The sequence below is a fragment of the Gopherus flavomarginatus genome, chromosome 1, assembly GCF_025201925.1.
Source record: "Gopherus flavomarginatus isolate rGopFla2 chromosome 1, rGopFla2.mat.asm, whole genome shotgun sequence".
NCBI lineage: Eukaryota > Metazoa > Chordata > Testudines > Testudinidae > Gopherus > Gopherus flavomarginatus.
In genome coordinates, this window is record NC_066617.1 from 31,488,075 (window position 1) to 31,500,557 (window position 12,483).

The following is a 12,483-nucleotide window of genomic DNA, read 5'->3' on the forward strand; positions in this document are numbered from 1 at the left end:
CGGTGGCGGGGGGTCCTTCCGCCCCGCCGGAGCGGAAGGACCCCCCACTGCCGAAGACCAGGAGTGGAAGAAGCTCTGGGGGCCCGGGCCCCACGAGAGTTTTCCGGGACCCGGAGCGAGTGAAGGCCCCACTTGCCCCCCCTCTCCGGGCGGCCCTGCAGCCAGATGTGCATTCTCTGTGCAGATCCATATACTCTGAAATGTATTCCCCACTGCCCCAAACCAGATCTCTTTACCTTTCAGACATGCTCTAAACCCTTTTTTGATACGTTTGGGAAGGAGGTGTGTGAACATCTGTAGTCCTCTATCCACTGGTGGCAAAGGCATCCTCCCTTGTGTCTTACTAATTACCAGACACTTTCTTATGCATCAAAAAACTCTGATGCTGAAGTTTTATTTACTTAGGCCTTGGCTACACTTGGAGGTCTGCAGCGCTGGGAGTTACAGCTGTCTTTGTACAGCTGTGTAGGCAAAGCACTGGAATGTGGCCACACTGACAGCTACCAGTGCTGCAGTGTGGCAGCATTTGCAGCGCTGTTGGGAGTGGTGCATTATGGGGAGCTATCCCATAGAGCACCTTGTCCCATTTTGGCGCCGTGGGTTGTGGGAAGGGGACGGAAGGGTGCAAACAGGAAGGGGATTTTTAAAATTCCTGGGGCATTTAAAGGGCAGGTCACCTGAGGCCAGGGCAGTAGAGTTTGAACTGATGAGCAGAGTGGCTGAGCAGGCATTCTGGGATACCTCCGAATACCTCTGGAGGCCAATAACAGCGCTTTTGGTGGCCACACTGGTGGAGCAGCGCTGCAGCACCAGCGCTGCAGTCGTTATTCCCCAGGCAGAGGAGGAGTACAGCCAGCGCTGTATCCAGGGAGATACAGTGCTGTATGTGCCTTGCAAGTGTGGACGGTGAGTAACTTGCAGTGCTGTAAAGCCACTACCAGCGCTGCAACTCTCCAGTGTAGCCAAGGCCTCAGTCTCAATCTATTACAGCAGGTTCTTCAGGCTTTTCACCTTCTTGGGACATTTTTTTTACCTACCTCCTCTCAAGACTTATAGTTAAATGTATAGTTCTACTTTCCCAAGGCCTATGATTTTGCTGACGTTTCATGCAGCTTTCTTTGCCGCTAGTCCCAGTTCTGTCCTTCCTGAACCAACCTTCTTCCTAAAGGGTTTGTGCTGCACTTTGCAGCTAATTGCAGTTTGTTTCTGCCCTCCCCAAACCTACCTTTATTCTGAAGGGGTTTGCTACTTTTCATAGCTAGGTATAGTTTATTCCTGGGAAGAGCCTCCAGATCCCTTTCTGCAGTACTCTTCCTAGGCAGTCACTTCCCATTTTGTATGTGTGCAACTGATTGTCCCTTCTGAAGTGGAGTACTTGTCCTTATTGAATTTCATCCTATTTACTTTAGACCATTTCTCCAATTTGTCCAGATCATTTTGAATTTTAATCCTATCCTCCAAGGCACTTGCAAACCCTCCCAGCTTGGTATCATCTGCAAACTTTATAAGTGTACTCTATATGCTATTATCTAAATCACTGACGAAGATATTGAACAGAACCGGACCCAGAACTGATCCTTGTGGGACCCCACTCATTATGGCCTTCCAGCCTGACTGTGAACCACTGATAACTACTCTCTGTGAACAATTTTCCAACCAGTTATGCACTGACCTTATAGTAGCTCCATCTAGGTTGTATTTCCCTAGTTTGTTTCTGAGAAGGTCATGCAAGACAGTATCAAAAGCCTTACTAAAGTCAAGATACACCACATCTACCGCTTCTCCCCGCCCCCATCTACAAGGCTTGCTATCCTATCAAAGAAGGTTTGACATGATTTGTTCTTGACGAATCCATGCTGACTGTTATTTATCACCTTATCTTTTAGGTGTTTGCAGATTGATTGCTTAATTATTTGCTCCATTATCTTTCCAGGTACAGAATTTTAGCGGACTGGTCTGTAATTCCCCGGGTTGTCCTTATTTCCCTTTTTATAGATGGGCACTATATTTGCCCTTTTCCACTTTCTGGAATGTCTCCCGTCTTCTGTGACTTTTCAAAGATAATTGCTAATGGCTCAGATATATCCTCAGTCAGCTCCTTGAGTATTCTAGGATGCACCTATATAAATAATAGACACCTATATAAAACAAAGCCTTGAATATCGGGACTGTCCCTATAAAATTGGGACATCTGGTCACTCTACATGTTGCTTCATCAGGTGGTCCTGTGTAGTCTTCCGGGAAGCTGGATATCCTTCATTTAAAGCGCCAGCCATGCTGTGAATGAGTGGCTTGGAGATGTGAAGGGGAGAGGGGCTACAGCCTGTGGAGGGGCTTTCATCTTTATTTTACTGGTGGGTGTTTGAGAATTTATTGAACAATCCTTTATGTAAATATCTGAATATTGAGATTGTGGAATCTTAACATATGTAACTGTGCTGGTGGCATAGACAGCATTCACTGCTGATACATCAAAGTAAGTACATTCCCATTGAATTTAGTGAGCGTTAAGGGGACTCGCCACTTTACAGGATCAGACACCAAATGTTTCTAACCATTATAGGGGGAGTGAGTAGAAATCCCTACATTTAGGTTACCAAACATTTTCCATTAAACATATTTGTTGGGGTGTACAAACCTGCCCCAGGCAGAAAGGGTTTAAGAAGTTGCTATGGGCTTGAGCAGCCATGACCCATGAAGAGCTGAGTTAAGCCAGCTGGACCCAATCAGCCAATTAATCTGCAAATGGGGGAGATTTAGGCTGTGGGGAGGCTGCTAATTAGGCAGAAGCTTGCCTGTGAAGGAACAGATGGGGCTTCTATAAAGGCAGGAGGCCAGTGTTTACTTTCTCTCCTTGAGGTGAGGAAAGTAGGATTAGGAATCCCTGAGAAAGGGTTTACCTAGTAGGCCTAAGAGAGAGGGGTCTGACTAGGAAGGCTAGAAAGTGAAGAGCTTGGAGAAGCATGGTAGGAAATGGTGGGAGAGAAGCAAGGTTGATGTAGTCATGGACTTTAACTGCTCTGGAATCCAGTGTGGCACTGCTTGGGGCAGTGAACTGGAAGACTGCCCAAGTCACTGTGGGAATGATATAGGGCAGAGGGTGTGAAGACTGCCTGATGCTGCTTGTTCAGAGACAATTGGAAAGACTCTCTCAGAAGGGGAAAACAGAATGACCTGGCCAGAGGCCTTAGTTATGGAGTGGCTGTACTGTGACTGTAAGTAGTAGGAGAGTACAATGGAAGAAGAGAGGGGGTGTTGAAATGGGTGGAGCTAATCACCTGAAGGGGGTACTACCCTGCGGTGAATAGAGCTCATCCAGTAATACCTCCACACCTGCAAGGCATGTCAGGACTATAAGCAATTACTTCAAGAGACTTGCTGGTGGCTGACTAGAGGTCACAGAACTGGTACTCCTCCCAGTTCTCAAGTGTGGGGAGAGAGAGCTGGGCCAGGTTCCCCCCTCAGTTACTCCTGGACCCAGCACAAAGCCCTAGTGGCCCATCTTATCTGCACACATGGGGGCACAACATGGGGCAAGATTTCCCCAATCCTGAGTGATGGGTGCGCCATGCCAGTCTCCCTAGCAGTTGGACCCAGACATCCAGTTCTCCCCTCTGCGACAGCCTATTTATGTTGCCATTTAATGTAGTTAGCCTGTAGTTCAAGTGGTAGCAGTCTCTGCAGCAGTGCTGAAGGTTCAGGTTTTAAATTCTGTTAATGGTGCAGGATAGTGGAAATGTTAGTTACACATAATTTGTTTTTACCGATTTCTTTAAAAAACCCCAAAACTAGAAAACTACATACAAAATCCTCTCTTCTTAACATCTTATGTACTGTACTTTGCAGAGTCAAGCACCCTAAAGCTAGGAAATGTCAAATTTTAGGTGGCCTGTACCTTCTTTAATTTCATGACAGCATACTATTTCTTCCACAGGACCCCTGCCTCATTCCATACACAGGACTGATGCACAAATGTTTTTTTAACAGATTTTTTTTGTATGTAGTACTAAGTATGTATCTATAATTTCTTATTTACACGAGTTAGGAGAGAATTTCTATGCCTTTACTGATACACATCACTTAGAATCAGATTTTCGAAGAATGAGAAATACATGGACACATGCAAACCATAAATATCAATACTAGGCAAATACAACTTAGATGGGGCTACTCTAAGGTGGGTGCATAACTGGCTGGATAACCGTACTCAGAGAGTAGTTATTAATGGTTCCCAATCCTGCTGGAAAGGTATAACAAGTGGGGTTCCTCAGGGATCTGTTTTGGGACTGACTCTGTTCAATATCTTCATCAACAACTTAGATATTGGCATAGAAAGTACACTTATTAAGTTTGCTAAACTGGGAGGGATTGCAACTGCTTTGGAGGAGAGGGTCATAATTCAAAATGATCTGGACAAATTGGAGAAATGGTCTGAGGTAAACAGGATGAAGTTTAATAAAGACAAATGCATAGTGCTGCACTTGGGAAGGAACAATCAATTTCACACATACAGAATGGGAAGAGACTGTCTAGGAAGGAGTACGGCAGAAAGGGATCTAGGCGTTATAGTGGATCACAAACTAAATATGAGTCAACAGTGTGATGCTGTTGCAAAAAAAGAAAACATGATTCTGGGATGCATTAACAGGTGTGTTGTGAGCAAGACAAGAGAAGTCATTCTTCCACTCTACTCTGCACTGGTTAGGTCTCAACTGGAGTATCGTGCTCAGTTCTGAGCACTGCATTTCAAGAAAGATGTGGAGAAATTGGAGAGGGTCCAGAGAAGAGCAACAAGAATGATTAAAGCTCAGAGAACATGACCTATGAAGGAAGGTTGAAAGAATTGGGTTTATTTAGTTTGGAAAAGAGAAGACTGAGAGGGGACATGATAGCAGTTTTCAGGTATCTAAAAGGGTTTCATAAGGAGGAGGGAGAAAACCTGCTCATCTTAGCCTCTAAGGATAGAACAAGAAGCAATGGGCTTAAACTATAACAAGGAAGGTTTAGGTTGGACATTAGGAAAAAGTTCTTAACTATCAGGGTGGTGAAACACTGGAATAAACTGCCTAGAGAGTTTGTGGAATCTCCATTTCTGAAGATATTTAAGAGGAGGTTAGATAAATGTCTATCTGGGATGGTCTAGATAGTATTTGGTCCTGCCATGAGGGCAGGGAACTAGACTCGATGACCTCTCAAGGTCCCTTCCAGCCCTAGAATCTATGAATACATGCATATTTATTGAATGAAAGTTTGGTGTGCTTGAATATCTCTAACTAAATACCCATTTTTACCCACGAAAATTGCTTTTGGTCCTGGCCTTCTCACTTGTTTGAAAATCTGACACTTAATAGTCTGAGACTTAGCTATAAATTATAGTAATTAAATTCATGCTGCTTCTCAAACAAGTTTTGTCCTTGTGTAGGGCCTGCTCCAAGGTCCACTGACGTCAACTGGAGTCTTTCCATTGACTTCAGTGAGCTTTGGTTCAAACACATACACTCCAAAGAGTCCTGTATTGTTTCACAGAAATATCTTTTTTTAATTTTCTCACTTTGCAGTACATTTATTTTAACTGTTTACATTAACTGACATTTCTCAAGTTTTGTATGTTACAATTTTTTCCAGTACTTAATCTTAGTTCATTCAGTAGTAGTATATAAATGATGGCATTTGGCACACATTGTAGTAGTCTTCTTTTTAAAGGCAATATTCTCCATATGGCATGGACAGATGTTAGTATCAAAACAGCAGCTGCAGCAAATAATTCTTTCATTAAAGTAAGAAGGGAAATTTTCTCTTGGGGAATATGAATATTTCTTCAGTGTTAATATTATTTTAGACAGAAGGATGTTGCCTCATACAATCAAACCTCTAGCCACTGTTTTCTGAATCCTGTGATGTTGGTATTTTCCAAATCTCAAGTGCAGTAGCTTTTAGAACACGAGGAATACAATTATTCAATACTGTACAATTATTTCAGATTTATAAAACTTCCTTTAAAAAGGACTTACAAACTCTCTTGTCTGGATGGATAGATCACCCAAAAGTGCGACACTGTTTGCAGTGAGACTATAGTGTTTTTTTTTTTGCATAAAACAGATCCCAGAAAGAGTGACAGGTTTTACTTGAAGAGCCTGGAGACTTGTTTAGAGAAGGGCAAGCAAAAGAACCTCACTCCCACAGCATGCTTTTAAAAAACAAGTTTTTTCTAAAATGTCAAGTAATAAAGGTACCAATCAGTTTGAAAACATCTACACTGATTGTTTCATGGCAAACAGAGAAATAGATTAAAATATAAAATCCCGTTGCTGGTAGGTTGCAATCTAACACTACTTTATTTCTTAGACTTCAGATTGATAAACATACAAGAACCCAAAACACAGTGACAAAACAGGCTACTCCCTAAATCTGGGGTTCCCAAATGTTTTTCTCCAAAGACCACTTGGCACCTTTCCAAGTGTCCTGGACCCTTTTTACTTCTGGTACTGCCTGTGTGACCTATCACACACAGTGCATATAAGGTCATGCTGTGCATCGAAGACCATTTTGAGAACAATGGCCCTGACTTAAGGGAAAGACCCCCACATAATCCCAGGAACCCCACTTTGGGAACCACTGCCCTAAATCCAAGTCACAACTCACCCAAATTACTCTAGGCTGGCTGCCTGGGGCTGATCGCAAATTGAAACACCTCTTTGCAGCACTCCCTACCTGCAGGCAGAACCAGGAGACTGCCTAGAAATTTAAAGGGCTAGATCACAGTTTTCAATACACCACACAGATCTTTAAAGGTAGATTTATTTGTTACTTAGGATTTTCACAGTAAAAATGAATTGTAGGGTCACCAGAAAAAAGCTAAACATTAAATATTTTCATCATTCAGTTTTCTGTGGTTACCTAAAGATACATGCCCCTACTTTGATCTTCAGCCAAGGGGCTTGTGCATGTTCACACACACACACACTCTCTCTCTCTCTCTCTCTCAACTGCTGCTTAGAACAAGCTCTGTGGACATATGGCAGCCAGGGATCACCAAAACAGAAGAATACATCAGCCATGCTCCCTCTTCGCTGTGGTGGCTCTAAAATACAGAAGGGTTCCCTTATGCTAAGGGAATCCTTGAGTGACCAGGTAAGCAGCTCCAGGGCAGCAAAGTGATTCAAAGCTGCCCCAACATTCCTGATTTGCTATGATAGAGTGTGGGTATTGCTCTGGTACTTTAAACCACTACTACAAAACGCCAGGTGACCCTTTTAATAACACAACATAACTTCTTATTGCGACATGGCTCCGACCTTGCAGCTGATACTTTGCTTTGGACAAACTGAGAAAGATACTAATCTTTGTTCTGACTTGATACGCTGCCTTTATTTTCTTTGCCAGTTTGAAAGTGATGCCTTATTTTCCTATTTGCTTGGGATGTCTCTTATGAAATAACTCAAAATATTTTTCTTTGCTTTGTTACTTCCTTCAGCCTATCACTCTGATTTCTGGGATGTTTTTGGAACACTAAAATGATTTACTTTAAATCCAACAGTTTCTCTCTTTTTGGATAATTATTGTTAACAAACCTTGCCCTTTAACCCCAGGGTTCTCAAACTGGGGTTGGGACCCCTCAGAGGGTCATGAGGTTATTACACGGGGAGTCGTGAGCTATCAGCTTCCACCCCAAACTCTGCTTTGCCTCCAGCATTTATAATAGTGTTAAATATATAAAAAAGTGTTTTTAATTTATATGGGGCTTGCTATGTGAAAAGGGTCACCAGTAAAAAAAAGTTTGAGAGCCACTGCTTTAACCCCTTACTCATATGATTAGCCTCCCCTTGAAGTCAGTGGGACTCCTTGCCTGAGTAACGGTTGGAAGGATCATTCCCATAAGTGGTATCTTGTTGCAGAACAAATCTGTTGTGTCAGTCTGCTGTCATAAGACTGCTGCTTACAACAGATGAATTCTGTCTTGTTATGTATAAATTTCATCCTGTATCATCAATCACAGACGTGGTTTTGGGATTACTTGCTAAAATAAATTAAAAGGAATGAATGAGTCAATCTTCTTGTCAGTAAGTTATTTTTGGGAAAGTCATGGAATCTGTAACTTCCATGACAGACATGGAACCTTAATAATACCTAATATGCTAGCAACAACTCTGCCAAATTCATAAACTTATAAATATCTACTTTAATACACAGCCTCTGGTTCAGGCCTCAGATCTTGTGGTAGGCCCAGTACTCCAGGTTCTGTCTGTCTCTACACTACACCTCAGTTCCTCATCTGTGGAATGAAGATAGTAATAGCCCCTTACTTCAGTAGGGTGTTGTGAAAATTAATGAATGTTTGCAAAGCACTTTGATAGTATAGCAGTGAGCACTACAGAAAAGCCTGTGAGGAAATTAATAATTCTGAGCAGGGTTTGAATAGTATGCAGTAAATAAGGCTCACGCAATGAACAATGAGGATAAACCAAAATGCTGAATAGCTGCTCATGCAGTTTTGCACCATTCATCCTGTGCATTGAATGAAGTAGTGGTACTGTAGGGAAAAAGTATGTGATCATGTAATTAAAGACTGTATCATAATGCAAACATACAAGGGGTTCAGACTGAGGTTGCATGGGCACCCTTAATTCTGGCACTTCCTAATTTTTGAGTTTGTAGAATTTTAACTTTCTTTTAAATAAGGTGTAGCAATGCGAGGACTCACCAGTGCAGCGCAGTGTCTCCTGCTGGTTGTCCTAGGAATTAGCTCTCCAGCTCCAGAGTGCCCTCTTCTGGCCAATGTCCCACTGCCACTGGCCTCCCTGTCCCTCTCGGCCCCCGGTGCCCCTTTACTTTGGGTGCTGCCCCCTGGCAGTACCCCCACTCTCTGGGTCTCCCCACCAAGGGGAACCCCCAACCCTCTACCCCCACCTCGCCTCAGTGGCTATTGCCAGTCACCATCTAGCCCCTGCTCACTGGGACATACTGAAGTCTATACCACTCATCATCCGCAAGGGGGAGTTGGACCTGCTGCCTTTGCCTACCTTGGGCTGCACCTCTGCAACCCCAGTACCCTTCCTGGCTTTTACCAAGGGTTGCAGGTTTTCCAGCCTGGAGCTCCCCAGCTCCTCTGGCCTTTCCCCATCCCTGCTCCACTCTAGGTACCCTGTTGAGCTCCCAAGCAACCAAGCCCATCTCACTCCACAGCTAGAGAGACACTCTGCCTGAGCTCCTGGCTAGCAGACCTTTTATAGGGCCTGCTGTGGCCTGATTGGGCCAAGGCCTCATCCGTGTTTCCCTTTAACTTCTTCAGGGCCAGAGTGGGGTAACTGCCCCACTACATATGGCTTTTGTGTTAATTATGAAGCTAGTGACATAGATGCACGTGGCACTTTACAGAAAAAGATGGATCCCCATCCCAACCAGCTTACAATCTAAATTAGATATAATGTAGCAAGAGATGAATTTAGCAGGTGAGATAGATGGGAAGAGGTCAGACTGTGGTGAAGAGGGGGGAAGGTCAGGCGGAGAGAAAGCTCATGATGTACATATTGTTGCATGCACAACTTTGTTCTTTTAGCCACTATTTCATAGGTACTGGTCATGACTCCATAATTAATGTTGAATTCCCTTTTGCACTTAAAGCAGGGATTCAACCCTTGCATCTGAGTCATTCTTTTCTTTGTCTTGAATGAGCTTAATAATGGAATGACGCAGCTTCTTCAAATGTTCAATGTGGTTAAAATTCATTGAAATCTTAGGCATAGTCTATATTTGAAGAAATTAGGTTGTATCTAACTTATGATTAGTAGGCTACAGGCAACTCACTTCAACATCTCAGGTTACTCTTAAATGGGGCCATTGTGATATCAAAGGTAATTCAGGCAGTCACCCTCTTTCCTCTACAGCTAGTTTGCATACAACAGTTCTACTGTTTGTAATGGCTCCGTGGCATGAGGGAGACTTGACACATCAAGAGTGGCTTACTTTATTACTGCTCCTTAAAAATTCTGTGGCCACATGCTATCTTGGGCATCAATTCTTAAAAGGCTGGCTCTCCATAGCACCACTTACCAAGGCAGCACTGCAGGGGTAGCTGAGGCAGGAGCCCTTAAAGCATGCACTTCAGGAGTCAGGGCCTTGGCTCCCCTCACCCTCCTTTCACATAGCCTCAATATCACTAACACAGCCCTTGGAACCAATGTAAACAGCAAATAAAGCCCAGATTCAGCAGTACAGCATGTATATATACAGAACAAATATGGTTCTGCTTTCAAAGAATACATTTTCCGCATGGGGATGTTTGTGAAAGTGTTCTGTTTATTTGCAATTTAAGGGTTGAGCATAAATGATAGTAGACTTTTAACAGGTGTCAATGAGTGCTGAGCTCTTGGCTGCACACATGAAATTTAAGATTTTCAAAACCTTCCAGGAAAAGTTTCAGCACTTTACATTTCATATTAATTGATTTTAATGATTACATGCCTAACATTAAAATACCCTATCCTATTTTTGCCCTCACTTGTGCCTGATAAGTGGCTTCCAATAGCTCTGTTTCTCTTCCATCAGATTAATAAATTACCTCTGTAACTGAAAAGAAAACTGGCAGAGAAAAGTTGGTCTTTGTTACTGTCCAGTGTATCTCCTGGGAGACTCCTCATACTACACAGAACACCACCCAGTTGTAATTCCCACACTCTGCCACATTCATGGCCTATTTAAGAGGATTTTTTCTTTCATCATTTTTCCCCGAAGATCCTCATACATCTTTGATAATACTAAGGATCCTTTTATTCTTTCTCCTGCCCCAAGTATGTCACTTTCTTTCTGAGTTTCATTTGGAAACCCAGCAGTATCATTCCCTACTTAGGGCATGTTTACACTTACCTCCAGAGCGATTGATCTAGCAGGGGTCGATTTATCGCATCTAGTGAAGATGTGATAAATCGACCGCTGAGCACTCCCCCATCGACTCTGGTCCTCTACCGGAGTGAGAAGTGTAGGTGGAGTTGATGGGGGAGTACCAGCAGTCGACCCACTGCAGTGAAGACACTGCAGTAAGTAGTTCTAAGTACGTCGACTTCAGCTATGCTATTTTCGTAGCTGAAGTTGTGTAACTTAGACTGACTTAGCTCGCCCCCCCACCAGCTGTATAGACCAGGCCTTAGCAGGAGTCACTACTGTTTTAAAAGGAATTTTCTCCCCTGAAAGTGAACATAACTCGCTAAGAAACAATGACTGAGGTGCAGATATTGCATACATAGATCCTGAGGTGGTCTATAGGAAGTAAGTTCTTTCAGTACTGAAGCAGTGGGCTTGAAAAACAATGCAATGCAATTTGTTCGCTTCAATATGGTAGCGTCACCTATTCCCTTTTCATGTGAAAGGAACTGAACTGTATGGCAGCCTATACATCTTGCAGCCAAACAGTCTTTCAGATGGATGCATAAGTTCAGCAAAAATATGATTCAGGTGGACAGAAACGTTTGCTCTCTAAACTGCATGCTGAAGTAGACAACAAGAGTGTAAAATTTTAACACTAGATTATTTTATTCTTTAAATAAAAATGTACTGAAGGCAGTTCAGTGTACTAATAAATGTCGCTCTAATGAAAATATAAAGACCTGCTTCACAGGCACTGCATGTCAACTAGCAAATTTAAACCTATTTGTCAGAACTTGAATCAGAGGAGTCTGGCTGTTTCATAAAGAGAAAATAGCTGTTTGCCAGACAAGCAATTACTCCTTCAAATAGGGGATGATCTCTAAACCCACACTAGGACCAGAAACATTTTTTTACATCACCCCAAGTAGGACCACCATTGCCAACGTAACATCCAGCATCACTCCCTTCTTTCAGAGGATTAGGCCCTACACCCTACAGGAGCTGAACTTAAGTTGGAGGCTGACGAGTAAAGTTGTCTTCTCTGAGCTAAGAAGGCAGTTTGGTGAGGGTCTGACTAGATTTGCTTCTATGTTGGGAGATGACTTGAGTCACAGTAAGGAAGAGAGGTGTTGAGGAGAATCTGGTCACCTGAGGCACAGAGAAAATGTGCCTTGTGGTGGAAGTAATAGCCACTGTGGCTTTTGATTATATCATAGCATCTGGGCCTGTATCTACACTGAACTTTTTCTTCTACTGTTGCAGTTATGTACACAGCTCAATCTGTTGTAACATGGTCTGAATAACACAGACCAACCACTGGTTTCTCACCCACTTTGTCTTCTAGACCTCTAAGCAGGTCTTGATGACATATTGATTAAAATTGTGAGCCCTTATTTCCACTAGTACCCCCACCTTTGCTTCCACCAATGGAGCTACAGTGGTGGGCAACTTAAAGGAAAAGTTCAGTGCTGACCAGGATAAAGAGGCTATTCCCTATTCAAGGTGTCCTTTTTCCTGCTCCTTATTCCCTCCCTTATCCTTGGAAGAGGCTGTAAAAATCGATATGTTACAGTACTGGTCGGGAGTGCCTATGTAGATGAAATGACATGATGTCAGTGTGGG